The sequence below is a fragment of the Erythrolamprus reginae genome, chromosome 12 (genome assembly GCF_031021105.1).
Source record: "Erythrolamprus reginae isolate rEryReg1 chromosome 12, rEryReg1.hap1, whole genome shotgun sequence".
In the NCBI taxonomy this organism is placed as follows: domain Eukaryota; kingdom Metazoa; phylum Chordata; class Lepidosauria; order Squamata; family Dipsadidae; genus Erythrolamprus; species Erythrolamprus reginae.
In genome coordinates, this window is record NC_091961.1 from 18,488,880 (window position 1) to 18,504,965 (window position 16,086).

Consider the following 16,086-nt stretch of genomic DNA (forward strand, 5'->3'; position numbering starts at 1 on the left):
TTCCTTAGAGTTTTACCCATGCAAAACAAGTGCAATATCATAGTTATTATTCTCCCATTAATCTCATCAACAGTTATGCCAGACAGAAAATGAATAGATATACAGTGGGCAGTTACCATGGATTTTTCAAGAAACAGCATCTTCTGACAGTAATTGACACAATAAATGTAATTGATTAAACATATAATGCATTATCCTGAAATAATTATTGGATAGATTAAGAATCAATTGAAAATTCATACCTAGAAATTACTTTTTAATGGATTGTTCTGCAATTGGTAAGAGGTAGTAAGTGCAGTTCCTCAGTTCTGGTCTATTCAGATTCTGTTCACTGTGCCCATCAATGGCGTAAATTGAAATGTGGAGAATGGTCCATCAAGCTTAAAGACTTTACAGTTTCTCCATGGACCATCGATAACTCGGTAGGCAGGATAAGAATTTGAATCAATCTTCATCAGTGGAAGGAGCAACCTGAAAAAAAGCAATTCACAGTTTACCTATATAAACATCTAAAATATAGAGACAAATTGGACAGATGGGAACTCGTGATCTTCCAGATGTTGTTGAACTCAAGTCCCATCAATCTTCACAATCAACCATGAGTGTAGCATCTCCACAGATAAGGAAGCAGTTCTGAGTTTTAGAAGTTAAATATTCAAGTGCAAAATTCTGGAGAGGATTGGTCCTGTTATTAGGATAAATTAAGGTGAATATGCAGGACATACAGTGATGTGTATCCTGCATCATAGCTGGCCATCCTTTAATCTTGCGCTGCTGTAGAGAATCCATTCCTGTTCCTAAAACTGCAGTAAATGACTTTTTAAAAAATTGATTAGGAGAAATTTAACAAATTCTCTGTTACCTTTGGGCAGAATCTAAAGTGTCTCTTGGTGATGGTCATGGAGGAAGATGGGAGGAAACCAGTGAGGTGGACAGACTGATTAACTTGAATTCTCTGAGAACTTTCATTAATATAAATGGAATGGAACGGATGAGCGGAAAGACCAGGGGTATCAAATTGAAGGCCCGGGAGCCACATCTGACCCGTGGGGTGCTTAGATCTGGCCCACAAGGCTGCCCTGGAAACAGATGTCAGACCTGGAAGTCATCTTTTGTGTTGGGTATTCCAGCCTACTACATTTTCTCTTGTGGGAAAATGGGAGGGGGAGACTATATGGAATGTGAGAGATATATAGACAATAATATTCCTTTCTCAGAAAGTCAAGAACATCTTGCCTGGCATCTAGAGATGGATGACCGGGAGGCATCTCCAGTTGTGACGGTATTTGATTGGAGCATGTGATGGACATGAGGATGTTGGGCAGGGACTTGAATTTTCACTTAGGTGGGGAAAACCTGGAATTCTTCAGATTTGTGTTTTCTCAGATGTGCCAATATGACATCCCTTATCACCTCGAGGTTCACTACTGCAAGGGGTGGGCAAGGGGGTCAATGAGTGATGAGATTGTCACCGACCAATATTATGAATGATTGAATTGGATGAATGTACATGGGGTTTTCTAACACTTTTAGTAATTTTTAATAATTCTTTTTAAAGCTATTTAGATTTCTTTATATATATTGTTACATTTATAATGTTGTATGCCACCCTGAGTCACCTCGAGAAGGGCGGCATAGAAATCTAATTAATAATAAATAAATAAATAAATAAATAAATAAATAAATAAATAAATCTCTAATAAAATGGAACTTTGAGGAAACTCGAGCTTTGGAGTCTTCGCTTGTCGTGGGTGTTACTTGGAACTCTGACATTAACCCGAATCCCGTTTTAAAACCTAAGCACTTCGGGGTGCTGTCTGGAGTCCTAAGCCCCAGCATTGATCCAAACCCAGGTGGCGCGAAGACTCAGGGAAGATGTAGAAGGACAAGAAAATCATGTAAGGAGCAGCGAGGTTCGGCAACTCAAGTCGAGACCTTCTACTCTCTTTCTATAGCTATGGTGCTATGACGGAAGCTATAAAAATGGCAGGAGATTAGATACCTCTGTGGTACCTCTGCCAGCAAAAATGGGAGTTGGAAGGGCTGTGTACAGTACTCCCCAAGCTCTGTTTTTTCTGGGAGAGGGATGAAGGAGGCCATCGCAGCTGAAAATGGAGCTCGCAAGGGCGGCAGGCAGCATTCCCAAACTCTGTTTTCACTGGCAGAGTGTTCAGGCCACCACAGGCGCCCCCGACACAAGTTAAGTCGAGCTGGCCACGCCCACCCTGGCCACACCAACCCCAGCCCCTCCAGGTCAAACACAGCCCCAATGAAATGAAGTTTGACACCCCTGAGATAGACAGACAATCTATACAATACGTTACTTGAACCCAACTTGTATGGAGTATCCATGATATAAGCCCCTGGATATTTTCATAAACATTTTCAGCACTTTTAAATATTGTTTTTATAGTAATGGTTCGAACCACAGGCCCAAAGTTAACTTTTCAACGATGTGCCAGAAACCATCAAGCAGATTCAGCTAGAACAAAAACCATTTTTTAATAACAATGTAGAGATCGCTTTTACAGAAATTCCCAAAATTGCAAGAAGGGCCATTGAAGTGAAGGATTGCATATAACTGAGACCGGCATTTGTGTACATTTTCTGCAGAGCCGGGGTGGCGCAGCAGGTAGAGTGCTGTACTGCAGGCCACTGAAGCTGACTGTAGATCTGAAGGTCAGCGGTTCAAATCTCATCACTGGCTCAAGGTTGACTCAGCCTTCCATCCTTCCAAGGTGGGTAAAATGAGGACCCGGATTGTAGGGGCAATAGGCTGGCTCTGTTAAAAAGTGCTATTGCTAACATGTTGTAAGCCGTGGCATAAAAGGGCGGCATAAAAATTGAATAAATAAATAAATAAACATGGATTGTTTGCAATGGTGAAAGCCTTAGTCAAAATGGCAGCTCTGATGGAGCAATTCTTCAATATGTTCACTTTTTTGGATTGCGTTTCCCCATTTTTTTTCACAATTATTCGCCCTGAGAGGTTCTTTCCAATACACTGTAGGGTATCGAAAAGACAGCATAAGCTCCGTTCTGAGGATTCAAGTCCATCAGGAGGTTTATAACAAAGCCAACATTTAAAAATTGCACTGGTAATTTGGAAATTATCTTGTCTTACCACAGTCGCGGTTCTGATTGAGATTTAATTAAAACCAAGTTAAATACACACACATATATTCAGAGAGCAACTCTTTCAAATATCACTGTATTGCATAAATAAAGCTTTTATCATTGATTTTTTAATTTACTGAAAGAACCTTCCAGCTCAACTGGATATTTGTTTATATTATTGGAAGGAAGGAATGGTGGAATGAAAAAGAGAGAGACAGAAGCAGAGACATGGATTATATATAGTACAGTACACACACACACACATACACACAGTATATATAGCTAATCCCCCATAATCTCCTAGAGTTGCACCTAAAACACAGTTTCTTGCAAGTGACCTTTTGCAGAAAGGCTGTTTCTATGGCAACGGCATTGTTCAGTTCACTTAGAAGAAAAATACTGCACGAGGGGAGCAAAAAACCCCCTAATTTTACTGCATTTGATGTCACATTTAATATGGACAACTTGCCAACGATAGGTAAATCTCCCCATACTAGTGTTTCTCGAAAATTTAGCAACGAAGCTCAGGATGAACCTAATAAGACAATTCCGGCAATATTTTGGATAGAAAACCAAGGTACCGATCTCCATTGAAATGCACATCTAGGTAAGCACGTAGAATTTTACAGAGTGGCTATTATTGCAATTATAATGCAACTGGCATTTTGCATAAGACAGCTCATAAAAAAACTCAAGCAGTAATTACTACGTAAGGTGACGATTTCTGTCTATGGAGATTCTCAGCCATCCAGGTAATGGTTGTCTCAAAGGTGCCTTTTCGAAAGGCGACTGGACCAGTGGTGGGTTGCCACCGGTGCGCCCCAGTTCCAGAGAACGAGTGGCGGCAGTGGGAGGCTCCACCCACCCGCCCGAATGTCATCACGGACAATCTGCACTTCCACACACACACCTCCAAACTGGACTGGACTATGTTTTTTCCCTCTTGAGGAAGAAGATGTTTTGCTTCTCACCCAAGAAGCTTCATCAGTTCTAATGAAGCTTCTTGGATGAGAAGCGAAGCATTTTCTTCCTCAAGGAAAAGAAACGAAGCCCAATGGCCTTTTGAAAAAGCACCTTTGGGATAACTTCTGGCTCAACTGTTGCAAATCTCCAAGGGCGATGTACAAATACACAAAATTTTCCAGTGTAATACAGTGATCCCTCGATTTTCGCGATCTCAATCTTCGCGAAACGCTATACAGTATCGCGATTTTTCCACCCGATGACGTCACTCCTTTCCTTTCTCATCTTTCTTTCTCTCTCTCTTTCTCTCTCTTGCTTCTTCCTCTCTCACACTCTCTTCCTCCCTCTCTCATCTCTTTCTTTCCTTCTCTCTCTTTCTCTATCTCTCCCCCTCTTGCTCTCGAGCGGCAAGCGAGCAGCCGGGCGGGCGGGTGAACGGGCAAGCGGCAAGCGGCAAGCAAGCGGCTGGGTGGGCGGGTGACAGGCAAGTGGCAAGCGAGCGGCTGGGTGGGCGGGTGACGGGCAAGCGGCAAGCGATCTTGGGGTTTCCCCTTTGCCTGGGCGGCGGGAAGACCCAGGGAAGGTTCCTTCGGCCGCCCAGCAGCTGATCTGCTCCGCAGCATGGCAGCAGCGAGGAGCCGAAGATGGGGTTTCCCCTTTGCTTGGGCAACTGGGAAACCCCATCTTCGGCTCCTCGCTGCTGCCGCGCTGCGGAGCAGATCAGCTGCTGGGCGGCTGAAGGAACCTTCCCTGGGTGCCGCCCGCCGCCCACGCAAACTCCACCATCTGCACATGTGCGGCCATGAAAAAAAGGGCGCGCATGCGCAGATGGTGTTTTTACTTCCGCAACTCTACATTGCGAAAAATCGATTATCGCGAGGGGTCTTGGAACGGAACCCTCGCGATACTCGAGGGATCACTGTATACCAAGGATCACATCCAAAGAATTAAATGGTTCTTCAGTTTCTAGAGCTGTGTTGGGAAAATGGTTCATATTTTAATTATTTTCATTCCCTTTCGATTTAAAGTCTTCGTGGCTTCCTATCCATCCTTCAGCAAAATCTTAACAGGAGACTTTGCAGGGAGATTTTTCTGAGCGGAAAAGTTTGGTGTTCAGAAGATTGAATAACAACTACAGTAACAATTCCTTCCAGCATTTCCAAGAGAATAACTAAATAAATAAAAGCATCTCTCCAAGAGAAATCCAAACGAATTTGATTTGATTTTGATTTGATTGGATTTGTATGCCGCCCCTCTCTGTAGACTCGGGGCGGCTAACAACAGTAGTAAACAGCATATGACAATCCAATATAAACAGTTAAAAACCCCTATTGTAAAACCAAACATACATACAGACATACCATGCATAAAATTGTAAAGGCCTAGGGGGAAAGAGTATCTCAATTCCCACATGCCTGGTGGCAGAGGTGGGTTTTAAGAAGCTTACGAAAGGCAAGGAGGGTGGGAGCAATTCTAATCTCTGGGTGGAGTTGGTTCCAGAGGGTCGGGGCCGCCACAGAGAAGGCTCTTCCCCTGGGTCCCGCCAAGCGACAATGTTTAGTTGACGGGACCCGGCGAAGACCCACTCTGTGGGACCTAACTGGTCGCTGGGATTCGTGCAGCAGAAGGCGGTCCCGGAGATAGTCTGGTCCAGTGCCATACTTCCTGAAAACATGGCAGGAAAAGAACATCTTTGAACAGAAGAAATTAGGGAATTGGAGATATTTCAGTTCTTCTAGTTCTCCAGGAATCTGATGTTTCTCTTCTGTATTCTATAGGTGTGCTTGGAAAGTTTTTTTCCCCTAAATGGGAGCAATGTTCTTTTGTGTTGGTGCCCATTTTCTCAGGTTCATGCTTCACAGAGATTTAATAATGGATCAAACTAGAAATAGGTTGATTTCCCCCCAAAAAAATATTCCCAAAAGAGTTTTGCCTGTTTTGAATTTTCCCCTCTTCTATTGTCTGAAAGATACTGGCGTTTTTCTCTTTGGAAGCTCTTTGACTTTCACCTGTTCTTGTCCCCTGTCCTAGCCTTCTTCTTTTCTCTTTTTCTGCTTTATCTCCATCCTCCTAATCCTCCTTCTGTGATTGGCATTATAGGTAGTTCTCAACTCAATCAAAATTGAGGCCAGAATATTTGTTGTTCAGCAGTAGGGTTATTAAATGAAGCAGCATGTGATTGTGCCCGATTTTACAGCATATTTGCTGTATTTAAGCAAATCACCATTAAGCGAGACATCACGTGGCTGTGACTCATGACCTTTCCTGCTGGCTTCACCATTGACAGGAGTGGATCCGGAAGGACACAAATAGCTATTGTGATATGCCAGGATGTTGCAATTGTTGCCAAGCACTCAGATCACAAACACGTGACTCGAATACTCTGGGATAGTTTGCAAGTGCAAGGTTGACTTGTAGGTCATTTTCTTTCGGTGGCATCATAATTTCAAAGAGTCACTAAATGAAGGGAACTACTTATAAAGTGTTTCATACAAATAAACCATACAAAACCGTATTACCCTCCATCCAAAGTTGAGTCAGAAGTTAAGAAACATGGGGAGGGGGAGACAAATAGCAATCAGTGATCTTCTTCAACAATAATCAGAAGACATTTGTTAGGGGATAGTGATGGTGACAGGGAAAATCCACCAAGATTTGTGTAATTATTCATACATTACTGTTTGAGCATCACATAGCATTAGTGCTGTGCTCAGAGATGAGCTCCTACGGGTATGGTCAGGTACGCAGAACCGGTAGTAAAATTTTGAATTTTTTTCTTTTTTTACCTTCTGGGCTCTGGGTAAGTTTTTCCTATCGTAGTAACTAGGTTGAATGTGTATAATTTTAGAAGAGGTGTCCGTGTGTGTACATACACATACAGTTTATATAGTAGATAATATATATATTTTATATATATATGTATATGACATATATACATGTTGTGGTTAGCTCTGGCCCAGCTCCTGCCCCAAGGAATGTGCAGGTGGATGTGGGGGAAACATCCACATGGCGCAGGCCTGTTTTGCTCCCGATGGAATCTGCCGACGAATCCTCCTCTGACCAAGGAAGTGTGAGTGACAGGGAAGAGGGGAGTTTGGCAGACAGACCAGGAGGAGATCAATCATCTGTATCATCCTTGGATTCTGAACAAGAATTAATGACACATCCACGCATGCGTAGAGTGATGCATAGGAGACAACAACTGAAGGATTATTACAAGAGAAAATGAGGCTACCTATGGTTGGGTGGAGCTGCTGTAATTAGTGCTACGGATAAAAAGAACAGCGTGCTGGTTTAGCCTTGTGGCAGTTTATCTGATTCATTGTTTCGTCAAGATCGTGGTTTTTGTGCTGTTCAAAATTGTGTGTGGACTCTCTGGACTTTAGAATTGGACTCAATTTCCCAGTTATTGGGTGAGCAATTGGATTGCATTTAACCTGTGCCTTGTGTGTACCAGAAAATCGCTTTGAGATTTAAAAAGGGAGCTGTTTCTGTTTTTCTGTTTATAAAAACTTTTGTGTTTTCCTTTTATCGTGTGGTGTGTCTCTTCCTGGACTAATTACCCTGTAATTACGGGCGACTGAAACACGCCGGTGGAACAATACATAGAATGAAATAGTATATTGTGGATGTAGAGTAACAGTAAATAGATAGGGAAATTGTATCTTTGAGGAGAGGCCAGGCACCCTAACCCTAACTCAAAACCTTGGTTTGAGTGACGTCAAGTTGGCCACCTTTAAGCCAATTACATGACCTTTAAGCCACTGTGTCACATGATCATCAAGCCATTCCCACCTGATCACATGTCTGGCAAGCCACACCTACAAAATAAGCCACGTGCACAGTGCGGTAGTAAATTTTTTTTGCAGCCCTTCACTGGTTGGGCTGCAATTTTTTTAACAATTGGTTCTTTGATCACTGGCTGGGTGGAAATGACCAGAGGCGTGGCCAGTGGGTGTGACAGCACTCTGCAAGTCAAAATGGGGTGCGGGGGTTAATTTCAAAATGTGGACTTTCCTTTGTGACATCTAGATTCAGCGAACAAGGGGTGTGAACTGCACAGAAAGTATACTTTTGTTTCATTACGAAGAAATATCCCCAAATCAGATGTACGCTAAATATAGACTGACTTTTAGCTACACGTCTTCCCAACAAACAGCAAATTTTGAAGCTCCAGGTAAAGAGGATTCATTTTAGGATGAGTAACCATAATTTGCATGTTGGAAGTTCCTAAAGGAATGCTGCGAAACTCTGTATTTTAAAAAGGGAGGGGTGCAGAGAATAGCCCTTCTCTGCCTGAGACTGTAGAGACATGACACCAATCAAAACACTGTTTGTGAAGCAACTGATCAACACTGACAGGCTATTCCACTAAGAGCAAAGTCCACTCTCTTCTAGTACTGATGATGTTACCTAGTTTGGCAATGAAATATCTTGAAGAGAAGACCAAGAACCCTACAATTCAACCCTAAGCTACAAATATTCTCTTCTATTGCTAAACACTTTTTGGTTAGAGAAACTCGGAGCCTGCCTTATCTGCGATGGACCTCAGTGGATTTCATTCTAAATCTTGATACGATTTCTATAAATAAGGGATGTAAAATTATAATGGCTGAGTATTTGATCCTTCATATATCCAAAAAATACAAAGTTAAGGCATAAACAAATAAAAAATAGATTTGAAAAAAGAAAAGGCTCAGGAGAGAAAAAGAGTATAAAAGAACGAAGAGAAGGAAAACCAAAAAACAATGACTTTCAGCTTTCTTTGGTACAGATATACCGTAAGTAAAAATATATCAAACTTTTACTTTAAGATTAACATTTGTCTACATTATTTCCATAATATTTTATCTAATCAACTCCAGACCAACTTTTCAGTTTCCCATAAATTGTCCAGTAATGGTTCATATCACTTTAATCACTATTTGTTAGGGAAACCACAACTGTTTATTTAATTGCACCAAATTCTAAACAAAGCAGGAATGGAATTCCCAAGCATTAGTGTAGATCAGGGGTCCCCAAACTTGGCAAATTTAAGACTTGTTAAAGTCCACAAGTCTTAAAGTTACCAAGTTTGAAAACCTCTGGGTGGACCCATGCTTCTCCACTTTAGTAATTTTAAGGTACGTGGGGGTGGGGGTGAGCAGCCAGTGGTGGGATTTGCTGGTTTGCCAAAGTAAGCAGAATCTTAACATCCGTTTCGCCCAAATGTTAACTGGCAGCAGCCTACCACTGCATAGCATCCAATTCAGATGCTTCTCTTTGAGAATGTTTAAAGTTGAGCATGCAGCGATGATGAAATCAATGACGACCCTTAAAGCTTTTGAAATGAGATGGTTGAAGGCTGCGCCACTCAGAGCTCCCTTTGTGGACATATGCGCCATCGTCAACTGCTTTTCTGGTTTCCAGCATGCGCATGCACGCCAGCCAGGTGATATTTGTGCGTGCCACAGCCCCGGAAACCCGAAGACCAGCTGGCCAATGCACACACACCTGGTCTTTGGGTTTCCAGCACTCTGGCACATGCAAAATCCAGATGGCTGGCGAGCATGCGCACACCGACAACCAAAAGATCCTGTGGCCAGCATGTATGCACACATGCTGTACACCAGCCAGCTAGAATTAGAGTTTCCAGGATTCTGGTGCATGTTACAGTTTGGGCGCTTGGTGCGGAAAAGGTTCACCGTCACTGGTTAAAGGGATGACTTAGTGAAAGAGATCCCTTTAAAATGTTGTTCAATTTCAAGCGAAACTAATTCAAATCTTCCCTGCCCTGTTACTGTAAAGAGCCTGGGTCAGCAGCTGGAAAAGTCATCAAAGCTCAATGCCTTCTAAACAGATTGAGACAAACTACATCACAGCCACACCAACTGAGCAAGTTTTGGGTAAATGCTTGCAATAAGTTATCTCTAGCCACAAGGGGAAGCCAAGCATCATGTTTAGTGCCACTACCGCTCAAAAACTAGGTATGGGAAAAATCTGGCTCACCACAAAGTAACATTGCCCATCATAATGTGCAGCTAGACAATCTGCTACTCCCTAAAAATATCATGTGCAGGATGCTTTGTAGTCTTGATATATATGAGGACTTTCTCACAAACAGCTGTTGTCCTTACAAAGTAAAGTGGGAATAACAATCCAGATTTGCACAACTTTTTTCTGTTTCATGTTAACTTTTGGACATGGTTTCTGATTGTAACTGAAAAGTTTTGGAACCACAATAGGAGCTTCATCTAACCAAGATCTTAACAGAACAGAATAACAGAGCTGGAAGAAACCTGGGAGGTTTTCTAGTCCAAACCCCTGCACATAGGAAACTCTATACAAATGGTTATCCAATGTCTTCTTTCAGACAAGTGGTTCAAACAAATGGTTGTCCAATATCCAATAGCCCTTCATGGCACCGGACCAGATTATCTCAGGGACCACCTTCTGCTGCACGAATCCCAGCGACAGTTAGGTCCCACAGAGTGGGTCTTCTCCGGGTCCTGTCAACCAAACAATGCCGCTTGGCGGGACCCAGGGGAAGAGCCTTCTCTGTGGCGGCCCCAGCCCTCTGGAACCAACTCCCCCCATAGATTAGAATTGCCCCCACTCTCCTTGCCTTTCGTAAGCTACTTAAAACCCACCTCTGCTGCCAGGCATGGGGGAATTGAGATACTCTTTCCCCCTAGGCCCTTACAATTTTATGCATGTTATGTCTGTATGTATGCTTGGTTTTTATAATAATGGGTTTTTAATTGTTTTTAGTATTGGATTATTATTGTATGCTATTTTGTTATTGCTGTTAGCCGCCCCGAGTCTTCGGAGAGGGGCAGCATACAAATCCAATCAATCAATCAATCAATCAATCAATCAATCAATAAATCTTCTAAAAGCCTCCAGTGTTTGAGGCACCTGTAACTCCTAGGGACAAGTAGTTCCACTGGTTAATTGTTCTCACTATTAGAACATTACTCCTTAGTTTTAGGTTGCTTCGCTCCTTGATTAATTTCCATCCATTGCTTCTTGTCCTTCCTTCGGGTGTTTTGGAGGACAGGTTGAATTTTCTTTGTGGTCTGGCCTTCTTGTATGCAAGATAAACAACATAATTCTAAATGATGCTACTCCTACCCAGCCAACCTTTCTAAAATATTCCTTTTTTCAATAACTGGCACATCCAGTAGTATGTCAGATCATTGGAATTTCTTCACCCAACACCTTCTAATGGTCTTCACCCAGAACTTTGTCCTTGGACAGCAAAGGGGTTAGATAACTCTCTCACCTGACAATCTGAAAAGATGACAGCCTTGTTTCCAATTTATTTATTTATTTATTTATTAAAAAACCTAATTGTTTTTCCACCCCTCCAGGCAGAAGCAAGGAACTTGTTAGAGCCCTGAGAGACTCATCAGAAACTACATCAAGAGCAGTAGGAAATGTAGCTCATTTGCATACTTTAGCGGCATGTAATCAACATAATTTGGATATCATTTTCATCATGAAGAGAAAAGATGACTCACTGTAGCCAGTGGATACTTTGCAATTAATCTGCAGAAATGACGAGTCTTAGATGAGCTCCTGAAGAAGCTGAACAACACTTGCCCCACAGGCACCGGAATTATTTATATCAAATACTCCAGCATTTTCTCACAGCATTTTCCTTTGCAGCCTTAGGAATGCAGTAAAACCAAATAGTTCTTTCTGAGACAAATACACAACCTCTGAATATATCAGGATTGTATCACTGGTCTTGGCCCAGCTCTATTTGCATAAACTCCATGCAGAATTCATTGTCTAGATTTCTGGAATGCATTTCATGCATAGTCCTTTGAACATAAAGAAGATTAGATAGAGGTCTGTCAGGCGCAAGAATCAGGTTAGGTTGCAACACGGATGATGTATTCAAGCCTATATGCAAGAATAGGGTCAACTAAAATTCAATACTAGATTGGCATCAGATAAGGCCCAATGAAATTGAAGAGGGGTTGGACTTGGATTGTTTGTGGCAACGTAATGATTCTTAGCTGGTTACGTACTTAACTCCCCCCCCCAACTTTTCCTGCTCTTCTCCTACAAGATCAGAGTATCTGTTCATGTAAAGCCCATGTCCCCTTTTTCTAAAGTAGGATTACAGTATCTACAATTACTGAGCCCCACGACTACCTAAAATACGTCCTAGCAGTCATTCTAGAAAAGTGTTGCTTCTATCATACTGTAAGTTTTATCTTTTGGTGCAGAGTCAATATTTTACCATAAGTAATTAGAATGCCCATTACTCAGAAAAATTAAAACTTGATGTTGTATGTAGTTATAATGAAATATGGTCATCTTTTACTGAAAGTTGCAAAAATATTTATTTAAGAGTTCCCGTACATATACTTCCCTATTCCTCCATTATTTTTTTACTTTGTTCTGAGCAGAAGGTATCAAAGTGGATGGAGGGGAGCGACTGCCAGAAAACAGCTTCATCCAATTTAATCCTTACCACAAAAAAAGGTCAACTAAGTATTGTCATTGGTTGAGGCAAGCTGTGTATTCTCATCTTAGAGTTGTTATCTTAAAGACTTCCACTCAAGGAACTCGTCATGTTCTACAAAATTACCGTATGTATTTAGTTAAAGAAGATATTTTATTTATTTATTATTTATTATTTGGATTTGTATGCCGCCCCTCTCCGAAAACTCGTATACTTCCTAGGAGCACCATTGAATTTATAATCTGATCTTAATAGTTTTAAGGAGATCTAAAAAGCTGTTTCTCTACCCGTTGTACTGGGTTGATACATTAAAACATAGTGCTTAAAGATTCTAATTAATTTTGTGTAATCTATAAAACTCTTTGGTTATCGCAACAAAATGTGTAGTCCAGACTTGAACATACAGTATTATCATTTCTGCAGAGGTCTAATATATCCCAATCATGAATAGGCAGGAATTTATTGTGTTGGAACACAATTTATTAATAATAACTTGTGTTGGCTTGAAAGAGTCCTTAGGGAGTTGGGCGGTATATAAATTAAATTAATAATAAATACAGAGATTGAAGGAGCTATTTACCCACAGCTTGTGTTGTGCTGACTTGTTCCAAAATACACAGTTTAGATAAAGAACTCGGAAGGAATTCAAGTGCCAAAGTTAGTGGCCAATGATTACAACTTCACAGGAGGACATATGTTTCACTCAGAGAAAGGTTTGAGGCTGCATGGCTTCAGTTATACCACAGTATATATTTGGGAACTATATCTGCTCAAAATCATAGAGGTCTGTTGTCAGTCTGATTTTGTAGATGACAGGGAGCCCGAGGGAGGGGTCAAATGTGTCATAGGTCATGAGCCCCTGTGTGCCTGCAAGGGATCTATTGTAAGTCCAGCCCACTTTGAATGCCTCTCTTATATCCCATGCAATTTCCCTTTGACTTTTATTGGGTCAGATTCTTGTAGAGAGCTTACCATATTTTTCAGAGTACAAGAAGGATCGTATTCACCCCTAAAAGAAGATGGAAATGTCAAATAGAGCCATTTTGGCTGTCCCAAAGCCCCACTCCCATCCCATTTGTCCAAAAAATGGGCCTGTTTTTTGCAAAAATGGGGTCTGGGAAGCCTGCAGTAAATCTCCTGAGTGCTGGGGGGATGGCAGAAATGCTCCATTTTTTGTGGAAAACGAGCCATTTTTCATAAAAATGGGGGCATTTGTGACACCCCCCCCAGCACCCAGCAGCTCCCTGCAAACTTCCCAGATCCTTTGCCTACCCCATTTTTGCAAAAAACAAACAAGAGAAATGGGTGAAAAACCATTTCCACAAAAAATTGGGCTTTTTTGACTTCTAATGACCTCATCTAGCATGACTGGAGGAGGAATTCTGGGAGTTGAAACCCACTAGTTTTAAAGCTGGCAAGTTTGAAGTTTGTAAAAAGGATACATGGTTGTAAAAAGTAAAACATATGGTATTTTATGAAATACTATATTACTATACCATTTGCTTCAGAATACATTTTTCCTTGTTTTCCACTTCTAAAATCTAGATAGAAACATAGAAATATAGAAGTCTGACGGCAGCAAAAGACCTCCTGGTCCATCTAGTCTGCCCTTATACTATTTCCTGTATTTTATCTTAGGATGGATATATGTTTCTCCCAGGCATGTTTAAATTCAGTTACTGTGGATTTACCAACCAAGTCTGCTGGAAGTTTGTTCCAAGGATCTACTACTCTTTCAGTAAAATAATATTTTCTCACGTTGCTTCTGATCTTTCCCCCAACTAACTTCAGATTGTGTCCCCTTGTTCTTGTGTTCACTTTCCTATTAAAAACACTTCCCTCCTGGACCTTATTTAACTCTTTGACATATTTAAATGTTTCGATCATGTCCCCCCTTTTCCTTCTGTCCTCCAGACTATAAGTCTTAGATGCGTCTTATACTCCGAAAAATGCAATAAGCTTGCAATAAATCTTTATACTCATTTGAACTGCCTGAATCTCCTGATTTATGCGGCACCTGACAGATTTAGCATTAGCTTAAGCATTAGATCCTCCCATGCTATGCAGCACATTGGGTATCAAGGGATCTCCATCATTTTTGGTCACTGGCGGAATTTCAGCATCCCATGAATGTTTTTCACCATGTATTTCAAAGGGATCCTGTTGATGGTTTGGCATCAGGAAGGGGGGGGGAGTGGTCCTTCTCACTGCCAGCATGGAATTCAATTGTTCTCCATGCTGAGAATATGACCTGTAAGTTGGGGTCTTCTGCATGTAACAATGATGTGTAGTTTGCAGGAGAAATTCTTTTGGCATACTCCTTCATAGGTGATATGGTCAAAATAGCGAATCTTCAAGATTTGGTGAAGGCATTTTTGTTGCAAGGTATCAACTCTCTTGTTAATATTTGCTAACTCTAATAGTTTATTTTTATTTGTCAGCCTGACTAATAAAAGAATATTGAAGTAGATGGATCCATGATCTACAATGCAGCTTTCATTAGCATAAATTATCTGCATGATGTATTGGGAAAGTTCTAAAATGTTTTCTAATTCAAGGAAGAAGGTTGGATCACAGGTAGGACAAATTTCCCACCAGGTCTAAACTTCAAAGAGTGCTATTGGATTATGCAAATGAATTACCCAAGGAAGAGCTTTGTGCATCTTTGAAAAAAATCCTGCAGGTAATGTAGAGTTTTTCCTGAAGGTTGTGCAAAGCCTCCAAGAAGCAAGCTGCCTCAATTGCAGGCTTGAGTTTCCAAACAGCCTCTTTCTGGCTATTCTGCAAAGCCTAAAAGGGACCCAAAACATATCAAAGGCTTGACGTGGCCAAGTCCCATCAAAGCAGCCACTTCAAGGGCTTTTGGCGGTCTACTGCCTAATGTTTATGCATGGGCAGAAGCATAAGGACAGCAGAAAAGAGGGGAGGGGGCTTAAGCAGCGAGCCAGCCTGTTTCGTCAAAATTAACTCTTGTTCAAATTGGATCATTCCTTTGAACCAGCTCAAGACAGCTGCACTTTGCATGCCCTGGGTTTTCACAGAAGCAATGAATTTGCTCCACCTCCTGACCCAGTGAAACAATACTTCCCAATGCAGAAGAATATATAACACAGGATTCCACCTGTAAGATATGTGGAAGCCTTTTAGCCCTTTTCAACAGAAGCCTTGGCCTTCTTTCGCTCTCTCCGTTCTTTTCCCTCCAACAGTTTAATTCAACACGCTTTAACAGAATAGAGCTACTCCTCCATTTATAACCACAATGTTGAGCCCAACATTTTTGTGACTAAGGGAGACGTTTGTTAAATGAGTTTTGTCTCATTTTATGAGCTTTCTGGCAACAGTTGTTCAGTCAGTAACCTGATATATTTGTTTGTTTATTTTATTTATTGGATTTATATGCTGTTAAGCATATAAATTAAATGAATCTGGTTTGCCCATTCATTTTGCCAACGGGTCACATGATCCCAGGACAACGCAACCATAATAAACATGAGACAGGGACCGCCTTCTGCTGCACAAATCCCAGCGACCAGTTAGGTCCCACAGAG

General features: G+C 41.4%; 1 protein-coding gene across 14 annotated transcripts in view; it reads right to left on the reverse strand.

The window, feature by feature from the left end:
* PKNOX2 (PBX/knotted 1 homeobox 2) overlaps positions 1-16,086 on the reverse strand; it is a 399,587-nt gene that overhangs the window by 218,162 nt on the left and 165,339 nt on the right. For 13 of the 14 annotated variants that reach the window (XM_070765952.1, XM_070765942.1, XM_070765949.1 and 10 more), the window contains one exon: positions 243-471. The gene's annotated coding sequence lies outside the window, so the exon portion shown is untranslated. Of the gene's footprint in view, positions 1-242; positions 472-16,086 lie in introns of those variants that run through there. The other variant, XM_070765948.1, reaches the window with a different exon arrangement.